The 12000-nt window shown below is 26.0% G+C and overlaps 1 long non-coding RNA gene across 1 annotated transcript; it reads left to right on the top strand.

Moving 5' to 3' along the window:
* The first annotated feature begins 2683 nt into the window (after window positions 1-2683).
* Window positions 2684-3443, top strand: LOC121206281 (uncharacterized). Its single transcript, XR_005901380.1, has 2 exons — window positions 2684-2926; window positions 3064-3443. It is a non-coding gene; the product is annotated as an uncharacterized lncRNA (long non-coding RNA).
* The last annotated feature ends 8557 nt before the right edge of the window (window positions 3444-12000 follow it).

Genomic DNA, 12000 nt, shown 5'->3' with positions numbered 1-12000 from the left:
AATCGAAGCTCAAATTTGAAAGATATTGCAATTTCGGTTTTAGGGACTAAATTGATTAAAGTGTAAAATTTTACGGGTATTTAAAAAATGAAATTTGATCTAAATCATATTAATAAGATGTTATAAAATATTTGAATTTAATAAATTGAATCGAATAATTGTATAGATAAAAAATTAGATCAAATCGAAAATAATTGGGGAAAAGACAAAATTGTTGAATAGTCCTTGAAGTTCCAACTTAATTGCTGATTTTTTCAGTTACATTCATATGGTATGAATTGTATTTAATTTTTTATATATCTTAATTATGATATTGAGTATGTTTGACAGAAATTTAAATTATTTGCAATTTGGTACAAAATGTAACATGCAACAAATAGTAAAACGTATATTTTGAGACTAATAATAGTACATATGCAATATGTATGAAATTAAAATGAAAAAATAGTTTAAATTGTGAATAATTTTTTTTAGATAGGTAGACACATCATATTAAAAATATTAAATGTATTTCAATTGTTTATCGTAGTATTGTCATTTTCCTTGAATTGAAATCGAGTTAACTTGTGACACCAATTTAAACAACAAATTTATCTATATACGGGATGTGGGTGCGAAATATATTTTATACAAAAAATTGTTATTTTTTTTCTTAGACTTACTCAATACTGATTATTAGTGTAGGGGTAAAGAACTTGTTTATAAATCCATTAAATATATATTTGATCTATCAGCATGTTAATTTTAGTTATTTTATTTAAATGTTATGTAAAAGAATCAAAAGATAAAAATGCCATAAAAATAATCATTTAATAGATATTATTAAAATGTCTTTTCGTATTTAAAACAAGTTATATTATTTGAATGTATTTTAGTCTTTTTATTAAAAAATATAGAAAAACATACATATGATAGGATTTGGAACCATATTTATTGTATTAGTAAAACCTTAAATTTACCACTCAACCAAAACTTTATTTTAATTTTATTATGCATACTTTATTACCTCCATCAATTGTATATATTAACAATATTGCCAACTAAGTTGACGTCACAAATTAACTCGACACTAATGATGACAACAACATGACAAACAATCGTATTCATTTAGTATTTTTAATTCAATGTATTTAAATTTATCTAATTTTTTATATTAATGTCATACATATTTCATGTGCTGTTATTAATTTTTCAAATCATAAGTTTTATTATTTATTGTATATTATTTTTAAATGCATATTATGTTCTAAATACATAGTTTCTAAAAAAATATATTTTATTTTGTCCATAATCTTTAGAAATGTTTTAAATTTTGAATTATTTTTTTCATTTTTTTGAAATTACATGTGTCGTATTAGCAATGAAATACTTCTAAAATTATCACACTACATTAGCGTCCGACATGCCATGTCATAAGTTAAATGACTTAATATCAATTTTTATTTATTTAATCAAACTGATTGGATCACTCGACCGGTTACCAAATTGATTCGACCAATGATAAGTCTTAAAAAACTTGATTAAACTAAATGCACCATTTGTGAACAGATTCCAAATGTCATGGGTGGAGTATTGGATCTTTATTACTTACGTATAGACTAACTAATGGTGTGATTGATAAACCATTGAATTTTTTATTTAATATTTGGTTATCATTTTAATTTTTTATTTAATATAAAACTTTCAATAAAAAAATATTGAATAAGATAAGTAGGTATGTAGTTACTTATCATTTAATATATAAAATATTAAATTAATTTTATTATTAAAAATTTGAAATAACTTATCTTTTTAAAAATATATTTTCAAATTAACATATTTATCTTTAAAAAATATATTATATTAATAACATTAATATTAAAAATAAATAATTTTTAAAAAATCAATATTTACTTTTATTAATTAACATAATTATATCTTATACTAATATTTACTGAATTACCAAATAATTTTTTAATATAAATTCATCATTTATAAGATTTAGCTATAAAAATTTAATATTTAATATTTATAAGTTATAAAACACACTCTAAGCATTTTTTTTCCCTCGTCCAGCGTGGATTCATATAATTCAACACATTGCAATCAGGCCCTCTTTTGGACACTATAGTATGAGTAAATTATCGCTTTGACACTTAACATTATTTTTATAGTTTATTTTTGTTATTAATTTTGTTATTGACCCTTTGAATATGTAAGTTCTGAAAATCGAGTGATCTTAATATAATGTTAAATAAAATTTAGGGAGTGTTGATGTAGTTTACCCTTAAATTAGTAATTTCAATTATATCAGATTTTTTATTTTTATTTTATGCCGGTGTGACAATGAACAAAAAACGAGACAATGACAGACACCCTTATTCCGGAGAAGTCCGAATTATCTGAAATTAAAACTTTGATACCTTTGAGCTTTGCTTTTGGGTGTTACGAGTTCCATATCTTTTGTTCAAAAAGTTGGGAAAATATGATCATCCTTGCAGGGGCAAATCTAAGGGTGCTGGCAGGGCCTCAGCCCCCTAAAATGTAAAATTGTTATTTAAGCTTTTAAGATTTTTTAAAAATTTTGAATTAGTAAATATAAAATTGTACTTTTGACCCCCTAACATTTTTAAAATTCAATTTAATTTTTTAAAATTTATAAAAATATAAACTATAAAAAATTAAAATTCCATATGGCCGCTACAAAATTGTTCTAGAGTCGCCCCTACATCATTGTCTTTTTAGTCTTTCCAAACTCAAAACACTCCCATTACCTACTCTTTATTTGGCTTTTACATTTTCTTCTTTTTTTTCTGTATCTTAATGCCTGAGAGTCTTACAAAAAAAGGCTCAAAATGACGGTGGTAGTAGCGGTGGAAGTAATACAGTCGATAACCTTTCTGGTCGACCTAAGAGGAAAAGAATAACCATTCACATACAGAGTCAGGTGCGGTCTGTCGGTATTTTTCTTCTGGGGATCCTAGTTGAAACTGTATTAAAGAACTTCATTTTTATATGTAAATGTTGTCATTTGGTATTGTCCTCTTGGCTGCACTTTAACTGTTTGTCTTTATGTTTGTTTAGGACGGGAATAGGTTGGCATTTAAAATTACGCCCAATTTCAAACTAAACAAATGTTTCATGAATACTGCCAAAGGAAGCAATATGATCTCCGGACCGCTCGGTTTTTTCATGAAGGTCATCGTCTTCCAGGCAAATATACCGCTGCAAAGGCACCTTTTTTTGCTTCTTTTCCATGCTCCCCCATCTGTTACAATGACTTTTTCTTTCACTGAAACTGTTATCCGTATATTCATTCTGAGTTTCTACACGATTAATGGCTCAAAGTTATGTTATACAGAATAGGTGGTTATATTTTTCCAAGTTTTGTTTTCCTATGTGTTTGGAGTTCGTATTTTTGCACCATGAATCAGAAATGAGTGTTGGATACGTGTATTTCAACATTCAAGATAGGATTGAAGCTGGCTTTATCTAAATTACAATAAAATGTGTAGAATACTAAGATTTTAGTGCTTAAAGTCAGTGAAAATGAATGGTATGCTGCTATGTTAAAAGTTTTAGAAATTATATTTTATCGATGTTGATACTCGAATTAAGTAACATAAAAATGAATAATAAATTTGATGTCGAATTAATTCAAGCTTTAGCTATTTTAACTCGAGTTATCCGCATGTTTATATCCGAATCCAAGTGCCTTATGAAGTCTGTTTGATCATTATTGAGCATTTGCTGTTTCCTCATAGACATTCCTGCAATGGTGATTTTATGGCTTTTTTTCTAACTCTCAAAAATCTTATTTCTTTAGCTAAATTTGGAGGATCAATCTCAAATTGATTGCATGTTTCATCAAACTGGAGGCGGTCTCTAATCGGACCGATGATTAGTGTTTGTCTTATGTTTAATTAGTTTTACTATGTAAAATTTATATGAACGTTGATATGTCTAAGGATTAGAATTTAGGGTTTAGTCTTGAAATATTAAACCTTTAAACTTTTATACTTCTTCAATTAACTTTTGAACCTTTTTAATTATAATAAGTTATAAGAAAACAACTCCCCATTTTGGTTTTACATAATTGGTGATAGAAGTGTTCATAGTTCAGGTCAGGTCGAGCTTAAATATGATATTAACATATTTTATATTTATACAAACTCGACTTAACGAGCCTAAAATTTTGTCCAAGTCCATCTATATTGGCAAAAGATTAACCTAAACTCATTTTAGAACTGCCCATATTATTTTTAGTTTTTTAAAAAATGTTTATATTATATTATTTAATATTTAATAATTTATATATTTTTTATTTATTGAATTTTTTTATATAGTCATCTTAACATTATTTTAATATTTATATTAGAATAATATTATATATTTAGTATAAGTTTATTTGTTAATGTGATACAAATTACATAATATATAAAAATAACATAATATAAATAATTATAAACTTAAAAATAGATCGAGTCGGGTCAGGCTCAGTTCTTGAATGTTTGAGCCTAAACTCGACTCATATTTTAAATGGGCTTAATTTTTTTTCTCAATCTCATCTTCCGAGTAAGCCTTCGAATTTAGACGAATAACTCGACACATAAACAAATGTTATTGATAATGCCGACAATATTATTATTTTTCAACCATTTCAATTACTAATTCATTCGATTTTTTAACTTAATTTCAAACTATTCGGTTAAAAACTGATTCAACTATTTATTTAAATCAATATATCAACTATTTCATATTTAATAGTCCGATCAAGATACAAAAAACCAAAGTTAAACCCAATGCACCACTTGTGAACCCATTCCCAATGGGAATGGCCGTGGGTGGGAACTATTGGATCTTCATGAATTACGTGTAAATCAAGAGGAGCTTTTGACCTTTTCTCGTCTGGTGTGGATTCATATATCTCAATACATTTCAATTATGATAAAAAGGGTTAAATTTTGCTATTAATTTCTATACTTTCTAAAAGGTTTTGAATTTAATCTTTATATTTTAATTTAATTATTTTTAGTCATTATAATTTTTAAATTTTAAAATTTCTATTCTTGTCAATCTGTAACTGTTAAATTCATTAAATTAAGTTCTTCTGTCTTATTTGATACAACAAATATATTATCATATATGTAATGTCATGTTAATTTATTATTTTTATATATTAATCGTTAAAAATTTAGTTAATGAATTAATAATCGCCATTTGTATTAACACTGAAATTTCAAATTTCAAAAAGTATAAGGGCTTAAAAAAACTTAATTGAAGAATATTGATTGACTAAAGCTAAAACTATATGCATAATACAATTCTAGTAATTGAATTTAATCAAACGAATTTAAATGTTACTGTTTAGAATAAGAGCAAAATTTTAAAATTCAAAAAATATAAAGACTAAAATTGATTAAATTAAAGTATAAGGTCTAAATCCATAACTTTGTCTCTGTTTTTGTTCACTGTCATACCCAATATGAACTTAAAAAATGAATAAATTACACTCTTAGTCACTAGATTATGGGTAATTTTTTATTTTAGTCATTTAATCTAAAAAAGTTATAATTTAGTCATTAAACTTTTCGCAAATGTTTTTTTTTCACCCGACTATTAAGTGACACTTTTTAGTTAGTATAATAACAATTATAATCCTCAAAATTTATACTTCTTGACAATTTGACCCTGATTATGTATAAAAATAATTGAGTGACTTTTTTATTATTAAGTATTTTCCAATATTTGGAATTTAAAAAATATTATTATGTTCGAGTCTTATACTTGTAAATGTATAAGTTCTTTTTTAATTTTATTTTTATTTATTAATTACGTAATTAAGTTCGAATCTTATTACGAATAAATATGTAGATTCTTTTTTAAAAATATTTTAATTAATTAATTAATTAATAGTTTGAGTCGACTGTTTAATCTTAATAATTGAAGTTTTAAATAAAAGACGTAACCAGCATTCATTTGTATAGTTTACAATTATCATTGAAATTGAGATCGAAAGAAACTTAAAAGTAAAATGACATTTAAAATATGATCTTAAAGTGTTTGTTAATTTTTAATAAAACTTTAATTCATATAAAATCAGTAAAATGTATAATGATTTTTTTGCCCTCTAATACTATAAAAAAAGTTATTTTAATTCTTTATTTAATTTTTTATTTTTAATTTTTAAATTTATGTTCTTTTATTAAATCATCCAAAAATAGATGGAAAAATAACTTTTTTTAACTTTGCTGGCATACACATGAATGACATCTAAACATTTTAATTACTTTTTTAAAATTTTAAAAATTCAAAAAAATATTATAAAATTTTTAAAAATCATTAAAATTATTAAAAAGTAAAAAAAGTTATAAAAAATATTTTTAATATATTTTAAAATTTGAAAATTTAATTAAATATTGACATAATCCACGTGGCAATCCAGTGTATGTCATGTCAACAAACGTTAGTTTTTCCATCTATTTTAGAGTGATTTGACAAAAAAAGAAAACTCAAGGCTAAAAGAGCTAAAAATAAATAATTAGCTAAAATAACTTATTTTGTAAAGTTGGAGGACCAAAAAAGTTATCATTTCAAAGTAAAATGATATTAAAGTGTGCCATTTTCTTTAATGAGAATGGATTGTATAAAATTCATTAAATTAAGTTTTTATCGGAGAGATTCATTGGAAGCAACATCGATCTCCTTGGACACAATTTCGAGCTAATTCCGTTCGGTGCCGGTCGCAGAGGCTGCCTCGGAATGCAATTAGGTCTCAGAGTGGTTCGGCTTGTGGTGACACAATTGGTTCATTACTTTGATTGGGAGCTTCCGAATGGTATGTTGGGAAGTGAGTTAGATATGAGCTGAGAAGTTTGGACTTATTTGTCCTAGAGCCAGCCATCTTCTAGCTATACCGACATGGGGCCTAAAAACATGAAAGGTGTTAAAACATATAAAATTTAAATTTACCTTCTGTTCAAAATATCCTACTTAATATATTGCTATTTAAGAAAGAAAGGTAGCGGACATGATTATGTGATGTAATAAAATTACAATATGTAAACAATAAATTTCCCTCACAACAATCAAACTAAATCATCAGGATATGCTTGATATCTAATTCACATGAGAGGTGTAGCTACGAACTTCACCACATGCATATCTGGTTTACTATATTCAGCACATTGTTTTAGTTAAACATAGATAATTGATTTTTTCACAAATGATTAATATGTGATATAAATTTATAGTCTAACAATTTACTATTTTTGTTTCCAATCTGCTAGTATAGATTTAAGTGGGAGTACTTGTTGTGCATGAACCGGGTTTCATTCAACTTAGAAATTTGCGTTCCATATATTTGCCATTTGTGTTGCATCAATGGATAATGAATGGACAGATGGGATTTTTCTAAAATAAAGCTTTTATTTTTTATTTTTTTGCTGTCATTACATTAATGATATATTTTTTAATTAATCCAATTAAAAAAAATTAAAGTTAGGAATTTATCAATTGGTAATATTACTCCGATACCCAATCGAAGGGCTACTGCAATATCAATACAAAAAACAGTTGCTGATGCTGGACGACGAAATGGATTTTAGAATTTATTTTCCAAAAATGATACTAGTAATAATCCCGTGGTTACTGAAACCATTAAAAGAACACCCAATAACTTGTTAGGTACTATACAAAGTATTTTTGGTTATTATTCTAGCTAAAAGTGTGTCAGAAAAATAATAATTTCAAGAAGTTTAGTGACCAAATTGGAACTATTTTTAATTAAGTGACTGAAACAAAATTTTACTCATAATTTAGTGACTAATGATAAAATTTACTAAAAAATAAAATACAATTAAATTGAAATTATTAATTTAATCAATTAGATGTGAGCTTTTAGGCTTAACTTTAGAACTTTTGGGGACAAAGGGTCAAAACTGATGACATTTTTTAAAATGTATTTTTCCAAATTTTGGAATTTTAAAATATTATCTTCGAGTTTTATACTTGTAAGTGTGTAAGTTCTTTTTTAAAGTTCTTTTTATTAGTTAATTACGTAATTAAACTTGAATAGTAAATATGTAAATTTTTTAAAAATTTATTTCAATTAATTAATTAATAATTTAAGTTAAATCATTTCAGTAAAGTTAATAAATATTAACTTTTTCATCTATTTTATAATGATTTAACAAAAAAACGAAAGCTCAATGACAAATAGATACGAAAAATAAATAATGAGCTAAAATAACTTAATTTGTAAAGTTGGAAGACCATAAAGGTCATCATGTCAAAGTAAAATGACCTGAAAAGCATTTGACATTTTCTTTAATGATTAAAGATTGTATTAAACAATGGTGTCATGATGTCCTTTTTCCCTTTCCAATAATGACATTTCAACAAATTTTCCATGTCAATGATATATAATTTTGATAATTTTTTATCCTGAACTTTGAATCTTGAATCATAAATCTTGAACCCGAAATCTCAAACCATGAATCCTGGATCTTGAACCCTAAACCAAAAGGCCAAATTTAGAGTTTAAGATTTAAGATTTGGATTTAAGTTCAAATTTAAGGTTTGAGGTTTAGGGTTCAAGGTTTCGGGTTCAAAGTTGAAGGTCCATGTTAAAAAAAAAACACATTAAAATTATATATCAATGACATGAAAAAATTTGTTGAAATGTTATTAAATAATTGGAAAGAGATATTAGATAATGTGGTGCATTTGTTTTATACAATCCTTTCTCTTCTTTGAGAGAAACTAGATTTATTGAGTATTTCAGTCATGTAATAAATTCTTTCACCTTCTCCAATTGACGAACAAATGTAATTAATATGATGAGTTAATTGCAATAAATAATTTTAAATTACGGACCTAATTTTAAATTTTAAGATATTTTAATTATGTATTCAAACTATATATGTTATATTAATAAAGTCATTCTATTATTAAAATCATTGATTTTAAAGTTATTGAAGCTTTTACAAAAATTATTATTCACTTTTTTTATTGATTTTACTTTTTGTTTTTAATTTTTAAACGTTACGTGAACATTTTACTTCTCTTTAAAAAATTTCCTTTTAAATTATGTTATATAATATTTTATAGGGCATGATTTATTTAACATTGATAGTTCGGAGATGTAATTAGAACGTTCTGAAGTTTAAGAATCAATCTAAAATGAAGGTTATAGTTTAGGGATATCTAATGCAATTAAATCTAATACGATAAAGCGAAAATAAATTTACACACATAATTTATGCCACGTCTTTATCAAATGTAGATAGATTTTGATACAACATTGATAATACTCTAAAATGAAATGTTTTTATATATTAATCATGTGTTTATTTTGAGCTTGAGCCTACTAATTTGAGGTATTTATGTCTTTTTATCTTTTAGTGACTAAATTGGAGGTAAAAAGTAAATTCAAGGGAAAAAGAGTCAATTTGGAGATTAAATGGGCCAATATGCAACATGGGACAAATATGGTGTCAAAAGTGCGAACATGGAAGACACAAGGACTTAAAAGCAAATAGAATAGATTTTATTTTGGAAGACTCTATTTTATTTTATTTTATTTATATTAGGATAATTAATATTAAGATAAATATCAGGATTATTTAATTTTAGGATTTTATTTTAATTATCTTTATTTATCTTTAATTAAATGTATTTATCTTTTAGAATTTAAGTTAAATTAGACTATCTTCCTAGTAATATAAATAGGGGGTGATGACTCTATTTGGGGATCATCTTTTCTGTAAACACTCTCCCCCCAAAAGTCTTTTGTTCTTTCCATAATTTTTTTCTTTCAATAAAATTTCTTTTTCTATAATTTTATTTACTTTCCCACCATTATCATAAGCCACTAAAACCTATCTAGCCGAAAGTTGTAAATATTCCCCAAAAAGGGTTCTTGAGGCCTAGAATCCGTACTTAGCCTTCTCGCCAAGTATTCATCGTTTCTCCGCACTACGGGCTGACGCTTCCGTCCATGACCCTTAAGAAGTAAGCTTTTCAGCATATGCAAAGGCGACCGCTTTGTATGTTTTGGAAGGATTACACAGTCGGTTCGTTAACTTACTGCGTCAGAGGTTGGCAAGCCAAAGAGACAAAATGTCGTGGGATTCGCCATTGAGAAGCGTTGATCTAGCATAGATTACTGACTAGAGTCAGGTTCCCTAAAAATCGTAAGTCTAATCTTAGGAGCTGGTGGTCTTAGGCGTCCTCTTCCACTATAACTGGCTTACTTGAGTCGAGAAGGATCATCCAAAAACCAAGGATTGAGCCCAAGGCGGAATGAGACAATCGGAGGCTAGAACTTTCCCATAAAAATTTATTTTCTTTTAAAACTCTCTTTATTATTTTTATCATTTTCGTAATCATAATTTCAGTAAACTTGAAATTCTGTTTTTATTTTATTTTCACTTCCAAAATCAATTCTTAAATTCTGTTTTTTTTTCCAGGAACGCAGGTTTTCTTGGGCACGATTCTGCCCAAGATTTCGAAAAATAAGCATTTGTATAATCCGGTCCCTGAGGATTCGACCCTACTTTCCCTTTACTATTTCTTTTTCGCTATTTTACAGGGAATAAGATATTTTTGGTGCTCTCAATGACCGCATCAAACATTGATGTAGGGCATGGGTTCAAAAAATGATAGATTTTGGTGTTATGTTTGGGGGAGTTAATTAAAATTTTCAAATTTTTTAAGGGTTTAATTAAAATTTTTAAAACTTTTGGAAGGCTTAAAATTTTGAAAGGCTAATAAAAAAATGATACGAGAATAATTGAAAAAAATTACCTTAATTATACGTCATTTGAAAAACTATATGCATTGAATAACTCATTAATCAACACCCAAAAGCAAAGCTCAAAGGTATCAAAGGTTTAGTTTTAGATGATACAAACTTTTCTAGACTCATTGTTAGGGGCAAAGCTAGGCGGGCTGGCAGAGGCCTTGGTCCCCCCTAAAATGTAAAATTATTGTTTAGGCCTTAATTTTTTTTAAAAATCTTAAATTAGTAAAAGTAAAATTGTACTTTGCCCTTCTAAAATTATAAAAATTCCATTTAATCCTTTACAAATTACAAAGATATAGACTATAAAAAATTAAAATTTCATCCGGGCCCCTAAAATATTATTTTGGCTTCGCCCCTACTCATTGTCTTTGTTTTTCTTCATTCAGCTTTCAAAATTCACGTAATATTCACTAATATTATCAAATTATTATATTTTAATTATTTATCGATTAATTTTTGTTAAAAAATAGTGTGACGTGTTTATTTACAGGATTATTAACAAAATTGACTCCAAACTATAACTAAAAATTTTATTTTAATACTTTTAAAAAATTTAACAATAATTTTAAACAAATTCAAAGAAAATCTAAAGCATCGAAAAAAAAGGTGACGTGTGCCAAATCCTATTGGACTATGTACATTTTTTTTTGGATAAAAAGATAAAATTGATAGCTTATTTATTACTTCTGAACGGAAAAAAAACCTTCAAAAACTGCATGAGAATTGATGTATACTAATAAAGCGTTTAGTTAAACAGAGGGTAAAGGTATCTTTTGACACTTGAGGTTGGACTTTAGGACCCAAATTTATTTTTGGTCAAATTAAGTTGTTATATTTGATTATGACAGTAAATATAGGGTAAATATCAAATGGGGTTAATTTTTTAGTTTAAGAATGTAAAAAGTTTTCAATTTTTTTTAAAAAATGTAATTAGTTTTTTTTCACTTATTTGGGTACTTAAACTTTCAAAATACATTAAAAAGGCCCTCAAATTTTTTCAAAAAGAGCCATTCAAGCCCCTACTCTCTTATACACTCAATTGGGTACTTGAGCTTTCAAAATGCACCAAAAAGACCCTCAAATTTTTTCAAAAAAGCAACTAAGCCCATGCTTTTATTAAAAATTAATATATATATAAATAAAATCAATAAAAGCTATCAATATTATTAAATTTTAATAAAAAATTCAACTATTACAATTTTATTAAGAATTAG

Source organism: Gossypium hirsutum, chromosome A09 (assembly GCF_007990345.1).
Source record: "Gossypium hirsutum isolate 1008001.06 chromosome A09, Gossypium_hirsutum_v2.1, whole genome shotgun sequence".
NCBI lineage: Eukaryota > Viridiplantae > Streptophyta > Magnoliopsida > Malvales > Malvaceae > Gossypium > Gossypium hirsutum.
This window is presented reverse-complemented; position numbering and strand designations above follow the sequence as displayed.